Here is a 7,868-nt window from a genome sequence, read left to right as displayed (position 1 = left end):
TGGATAGAGAGATGGATGGAGAGATGGATAGAGAGATGGATAGAGAGATGGATAGAGAGATGGATAGAGAGATGGATAGAGAGATAGATGGAGAGAGAGATGGATAGAGAGATAGATGGAGAGATGGAGAGAGAGATGGAGAGAGAGATGGATGGAGAGATGGATGGAGAGAGAGATGGAGAGATAGATGGAGAGATAGATGGAGAGATTGATGGAGAGATAGATGGAGGGATGGATGGAGAGATGGATGGAGAGATGGAGAGATAGATGGATGGATAGAGAGATAGATGGAGAGATAGATGGAGAGATAGATGGAGAGATGGATAGAGAGATAGATGGAGAGATAGAGATGAGAGTTGGAGTACAAGGAGAAACACGGGTAAGTGGGAGTGAAGTAAAGAGGAGAGAGGAAGGGGGAGTATAGAGTCAGATGTACGGATAGTAACATATAGTACTAACAGACAGTAGTAGCAGATAGTAAATAGTAGGAACTTCACTGGACTTCATGCAAACTGGAAACCATATATCCCGAGGCTGCATTTATTGTAGCTGGGGATTCTAACAAAGCTAATCTGAGAACAAGGCTAAACTAAATTCTATCAGCATATCGATTGCAGTACACGAGCGAGTACACGAGCCATTGCTACTCTAACTTCCGCGATGCATACAAGGCCCTCCCCCGCCTTCCTTTTGGCAAAGTCTGACCATGACTCCATCTTGTTGCTCCCCTCCTATAGGCAGAAACTAAAACAGGGAACGCCTGTGTTTAGGTCTATCCAACGCTGGTCTGACCAATCGGATTCCACGCTTCAAGATTGCTTCGATCACGTGGTTGCCTCGGACAATAACATTGACGTATACGTTGACTCAGTGAGCGAGTTTATAAGGAAGTGATTAGGAGATGTTGTACCCACTGTGTTACTATTAAAACCTTCCCCAACCAGAAACCGTGGATTGATGACAGCATTCGTGCAAAACTGAAAGCAAGTACCACTGCATTTAATCAAGGCAAGGTGACTGGAAACAGCGTAGTTATTCCCTCTGCAAGACATTCAGTACAGAGACAAAGAAGAGTCGCAATTCAACGGCTTAAACACGAGACGTATGTGGCAGGGTCTACAGACAATTACGGATTACAAAAAGAAAAACCAGCCCCGTCGCGGACATCGACGTCTTGCTTCCAGACAAATTAAACAACTTCTTTGCTCGCTTTGAGGATAATACAGTGCCACCGACACGGCCCGCTACCAAAACCTGCGGACTCTCCTTCACCGCGGCCAACGTGAGTAAAGCATTTAAACGTGTTAACCCTCGCAAGGCTGCCGGATCAGACAGCATCCCTAGCCGCGTCCTCGGAGCATACGCAGACCAGCTGGCTGGTGTGTTTACAGACATATTCAATCAATCCCTATCCCAGTCTGTTGTCCCCACATGCTTCAAGAGGGCCACCATTGTTCCTGTTCACAAGAAAGCTAAGGTAACTGAACTAAATGACTACCTCCCCGTAGCACTCACTTCCGTCATCATGAAGTGCTTTGAGAGACTAGTAAAGGACCATATCACCTCCACCCTACCTGACACCCTAGACCCACTTCAATTTGCATACCGCCCCAATAGGTCCACAGACGATGCAATCGCCATCACACTGCACACTGCCCTAACCCATCTGGACAAGAGAAATACCTATGTAAGAATGATGTTCATTGACTACAGCTCAGCATTCAACACCATAGTACCCTCCAAGTTCATCATCAAGCTGGAGGCCCTGGGTCTCAACCCTGCCCTGTACAACTGGGTCCTGGACTTCCTGACGGGCCGCCTCCAGGTGGTGAAGGTAGGACACAGCATCTCCACCCCGCTGATCCTCAACACTGGGGCCCCACAAGGGTGCGTTCTCAGCCCTCTCCTGTACTCCCTGTTCACCCACGACTGCGTGACCGAGCACGCCCCCAACTCCACTAGCACAGGGAGGCGGCTGCCTACCTACAGACTTGATATCATTGGTCGCTTTAATAAACGGAACACTCGTCCCTTTAAAACTTCTTGAGAATACAGGGGGTGCTGTTTCGCATTAGCATAATTGCCTCTACAGATTAAACTGCCTCTTATTCAATTATTGCTGTTACTATATGCATATAACCATATACCATTGGATAGAAAACAAGCTATGGTTTCTAAAACCGTTCCAATTTTGTCTCTGAGTGAAACACAGGTCATTTCACAGCACTTTCCCTGAGCCAGAAGAAGATTGCAAGATGTGTATGCTCGCTTCAACGCTCTGCCTATATATGGTCATGCCACCTATGACCCGAAACACACTTCATTCTTCTTCCTCTGGGTGTCAGGAAGTTGTCAGAGGAGAAATTTTTTGTTTATCTTGTACTGACGTGAAATAAGACCTATTTCTTTAGCGTGACCGACAACTTCCGGTTTTCTGAGACGCGCGTTTTAGAGGTGCCATTGTCTTTTGTTATGCTGACGTTACGGATGAAAACTATCTCCGTCTCGAAGTTTGTTTGATACATGTGACCATATCACCGTAATGTATGTTTTTTCAATATAGTTTAATCAGATTATTAGAATTTTTTCGGGAGTTTTGCCGTGTTCCGTTCTGTGAGTTTTTTAACTTTGGACAGGGACCGTGCCAGTCGACCAGTACCCAGGCTAAATGAAGAGGGGAAGTTGCCATTGTGAATGGATTGAACGACTCATCAGGACTAAGGACACCTTGATCAACATTCTGATGAAAGATCAGCAATAGTAAGACCCAATTTACGATGTTATTTCATATATCTGTCGTGCATGTGAACTGGTCGGGCGCGTCCAGCTGGTTCTGGCTGGCCTGGTTATGCTAATTTAGCGCTACATTTTGTTTTCGCTATAAAACATTTAAAAAATCTGAAATATTGTTTGGATTCACCAGATGTTGGGCTTTCAATGTCTGTACGCTGTGTATTTTTTTCTGAAATGTTTTAAGACAAGTAATTAGTTATATAACGTTGGTCTCTGTAATTGTTCTAGCTGCATCAGCACTATATCAGATTGCAGCTGCAATGTAGAACTGTGATTTATACCTGAAAAATGCACATTTAAAAAAAAAAAACTATGCTATACCATAAATATGTTATCAGACTGTCATCTTATGAATTTGTTTGTTGGTTAGTGGCTATCAATATCTTAGTTTAGCCGAATTGGTGATAGCACCTGATGGAGTAAGAAACTGTTGGAGTAAGAAAATGGTGTCTTTTGCTAACGTGTTTAGCTAATAGATTTACATATTGTGTCTTCCCTGTAAAACATTTAAAAAATCTGAAATGGTGGTTTTATTTACAAGATCTGTGTCTTTCATTGGGTGTCTTGGACTTGTGATTTAATGATATTTAGATGCTACTATTTAATTGTGACGCTATGCTAGCGATGCTAATCAGTGTGGGGGTGTGGGGGGTGCTCCCGGATCCGGGTTAGGTACTCTGTAGAGGTTAATAATGTCACTTTAAGAATGTTTACATATCTCACAATACACATCTCATGTATATAATGTATCCTTCACTATCTATTCTTTACTATCTATTGCATCTGAGCCGCTCTGTCACTGCTCATCCATATATTTTATACTTATATATTCTCATCCCGTTCCTTTACTAGATTGTGTGTATTAGGTTTTGTTGTGGAAATGTTAGATATTACCTGTTAGATACTGATACACTGTCAGATCTAGAAGCATTTCACTACACTCACAATAACATCTGCTAACCATGTGTATGTGACCAATAACATCTGATAACCATGTGTATGTGACCAATAACATCTGCTAACCATGTGTATGTGACCAATAACATCTGCTAACCATGTGTATGTGACCAATAACCTCTGCTAACCATGTGTATGTGACCAATAACATTGGATTTCATGTGATAGTAGTCACAGAGAGTTTTCACAGAGAGTAGTCACAGAGAGTAGTCACATAGAGTAGTCACAGAGAGTAGTCACAGAGAGTAGTCACAGAGAGTTGTCACAGAGAGTTGTCACAGAGAGTAGTCCCAGTGAGTTGTCACAGAGAGTAGTCCCAGTGAGTTGTCACAGAGAGTAGTCCCAATGAGTTGTCACAGAGAGTAGTCACAGAGAGTAGTCACAGAGAGCTTTCACAGAGAGTAGTCACAGAGAGTAGTCACAGAGAGTAGTCACAGAGAGTAGTCACAGAGAGCTTTCACAGAGAGTAGTCACAGAGAGTAGTCACAGAGAGTAGTCACAGAGAGTAGTCACAGAGAGTAGTCACAGAGAGTTGTCACAGAGAGTAGTCCCAGTGAGTAGTCACAGAGAGTAGTCACAGAGAGTAGTCACATAGAGTAGTCACAGAGAGCTTTCACAGAGAGTAGTCACAGAGAGTAGTCACAGAGAGTAGTCACAGAGAGTAGTCGCAGAGAGTAGTCGCAGAGAGTTGTCGCAGAGAGTTGTCACAGAGAGTAGTCACAGAGAGTAGTCACAGAGAGTAGTCACAGAGAGTAGTCACAGAGAGTTGTCACAGAGAGTTGTCACAGAGAGTTGTCACAGAGAGTAGTCGCAGAGAGCTTTCACAGAGAGTAGGAGCAGTACAGTAGAGCAGTACAGTAGAGCAGTACAGTAGAGCAGTACAGTAGAGCAGTACAGTAGAGCAGTACAGTAGAACAGTACAGTAGAGCAGTACAGTAGAGCAGTACAGTAGAGCAGTACAGTAGAGCAGTAGACAGAGGAGCATAAACCTCTACTACACTACAGAACACATCAATATTACATTCACATGGAATAGAGAGCAGAGGATCACAAGTGTGTGTTTGTGTGCGAGTGTGTGTGAGCGACCATGTTTGTGTGTGTGTTTGGCCCATAAAGGAATATTATCCCCAGTGTAGTCCTGCTAGCTATCTCAGGAACATTAGTCCTGCTAGCTAACTCAGGGACATTAGTCCTGCTAGCTGACTCAGGGACATTAGTCCTGCTAGCTAACTCTGGAACATTAGTCCTGCTAGCTAACTCAGGGACATTAGTCCTGCTAGCTAACTCAGAAACATTAGTCCTGCTAGCTAACTAAGGAACATTAGTCCTGCTAGCTAACTAAGGAACATTAGTCCTGCTAGCTAACTCAGGAACATTAGTCCTGCTAGCTAACTCAGGAACATTAGTCCTGCTAGCTATCTCAGGAACATTAGTCCTGCTAGCTAACTCAGGAACATTAGTCCTGCTAGCTAACTCAGGAACATTAGTCCTGCTAGCTAACTCAGGAACATTAGTCCTGCTAGCTAACTCAGGGGCATTAGTCCTGCTAGCTAACTCAGGAGCATTAGTTCTGCTAGCTAACTCAGGAAAATTAGTCCTGCTAGCTAGCAGGAACATTAGTCCTGCTAGCTAACTCAGGAACATTAGTTTTGCTAGCTAACTCAGGAACATTAGTTTTGCTAGCTAACTCAGGGACATTAGTCCTGCTAGCTAACTCAGGGACATTAGTCCTGCTAGGTAACTCAGGAACATTAGTTCTGCTACCTAACTCAGGGACATTAGTCCTGCTAGCTAACTCAGGGACATTAGTCCTGCTAGGTAACTCAGGAACATTAGTTCTGCTACCTAACTCAGGGACATTAGTCCTGCTAGCTAACTCAGGAACATTAGTCCTGCTAGCTAACTCAGGAACATTAGTCCTGCTAGCTATCTCAGGAACATTAGTCCTGCTAGCTGACTCAGGAACATTAGTCCTGCTAGCTAACTCAGGAACATTAGTCCTGCTAGCTAACTCAGGGACATTAGTCCTGCTAGCTAACTCAGGGACATTACATTAGCTACATTATTTAACACTAGTATGGACCAGGGAAACATTACATTAGCTACATTATTTAACACTAGTATGGACCAGGGAAACATTACATTAGCTACATTATTTAACACTAGTATGGACCAGGGAAACATTACATTAGCTACATTATTTAACACTAGTGTGGACCAGGGAAACATTACATTAGCTACATTATTTAACACTAGTGTGGACCAGGGAAACATTACATTAGCTACATTATTTAACACTAGTGTGGACCAGGGAAACATTACATTAGCTACATTATTTAACACTAGTATGGACCAGGGAGACCCAGTCACTAAATCATACTAGGATTGGGAGTAACAGAGAGTGAAGTGGTAGTGGGAGGAAAGGAGAGGGAAGAAGAGAGGAAGAGGTAGGGAGAGAGGGAAGGAGAGGGAGAGATGGAGGAGGGGATAGAGGGGGGGAGGAAGAGAGGGTTGGAGGGAAGGAGAGGGAGAGACGGAGGAGGGGATAGAGGGGGGGAGGAAGAGAGGGTTGGAGGGAAGGAGAGGGAGAGACGGTGAGATGAGGAGGGGATAGAGGGGGGGAGGAAGAGAGGGAGGGAGGGAAGGAGAGGGAGAGATGGAGGAGGGGATAGAGGGGGGGAGGAAGAGAGGGAGAGAGGGAAGGAGAGGGAGAGATGGAGGAGGGGATAGAGGGGGGGAGGAAGAGAGGGAGGGAGGGAAGGAGAGGGAGAGATGGAGGAGGGGATAGAGGGGGAGAGGAAGAGAGGGAGGGAGGGAAGGAGAGGGAGAGATGGAGGAGGGGATAGAGGGGGGGAGGAAGAGAGGGAGGGAGGGAAGGAGAGGGAGAGATGGAGGAGGGGATAGAGGGGGGGAGGAAGAGAGGGTTGGAGGGAAGGAGAGGGAGAGACGGAGGAGGGGATAGAGGGGGGGAGGAAGAGAGGGAGAGAGGGAAGGAGAGGGAGAGACGGTGAGATGAGGAGGGGATAGAGGGGGGGAGGAAGAGAGGGAGGGAGGGAAGGAGAGGGAGAGATGGAGGAGGGGATAGAGGGGGGGAGGAAGAGAGGGAGAGAGGGAAGGAGAGGGAGAGATGGAGGAGGGGATAGAGGGGGGGAGGAAGAGAGGGAGGGAGGGAAGGAGAGGGAGAGATGGAGGAGGGGATAGAGGGGGAGAGGAAGAGAGGGAGGGAGGGAAGGAGAGGGAGAGATGGAGGAGGGGATAGAGGGGGAGAGGAAGAGAGGGAGAGAGGGAAGGAGAGGGAGAGACGGTGAGATGGAGGGGAGGGAGGGAGGAAGAGAGGGAAGGAGAGGAAGAGAGGGAGAGGAAGAGAGGGAGAGAAGGAAAGTGAGAGAGGAGGGAGGAGGAAGGGTAGAAGGAGTGCAGTGTAGGCAGGACCAATGAGAGGCAGTCAATACATACTATTATGATGGATGACAGAACACAGCCTCAGAATAAACCAGAGTCATGATTCAACAGTGACTAGCAATACGTTTCTTCACCTGGGAACTATACACACACACACACACACACACACACACACACACACACACACACACACACACACACACACACACACACACACACACGAGTCCCCACAAACACTGTACAACAACACCATTGCATATTAACTGACATTTCCTTATGTCACTGCTACGTCACTAAATTGCCCTGTAGTGTGGCTAGTACATACCCTTACGTCTCCTTGCCCGTGTGAACTCTCCGACAGTCTGTGAGTCAGTTCTCTCCAAGCCCAGGGGTTTTGGGTGCAGGGAGATGGGGCTGAAACCTGATTTTGTTCAACATAAACAATGTCTAGATGTATAGATTTGACCTTATGTACAATGTACATCAGTGTCCATCAGACATAAGATCCAGATCATAACATAGCAGCAGCCCGTTGAAGCCCAAGCCCAAGCCACTGAACAGATGACCTTTGACCCTATGACATCACCCCAGAGCACTACACCCCGTCATGATCAGACCCGCTGAATGACAACAGTGACAGCAACACATGGCTTCCCACCAAAAAAGGCCAGGAGGAAGAACCGATAGATGAGATGACGGTTGGTTACAGCTGTGAA

At 46.0% G+C, this 7,868-nt stretch overlaps 1 protein-coding gene across 1 annotated transcript in view; it reads right to left on the bottom strand.

Annotated features, from left to right (window-relative positions):
* LOC129835559 (GRB2-associated-binding protein 1-like) overlaps positions 1-7,868 on the bottom strand; it is a 97,101-nt gene that overhangs the window by 6,622 nt on the left and 82,611 nt on the right. The window lies entirely within an intron of this gene.

This window comes from Salvelinus fontinalis, chromosome 36 (genome assembly GCF_029448725.1).
Source record: "Salvelinus fontinalis isolate EN_2023a chromosome 36, ASM2944872v1, whole genome shotgun sequence".
Taxonomy (NCBI): domain Eukaryota; kingdom Metazoa; phylum Chordata; class Actinopteri; order Salmoniformes; family Salmonidae; genus Salvelinus; species Salvelinus fontinalis.
This window is presented reverse-complemented; position numbering and strand designations above follow the sequence as displayed.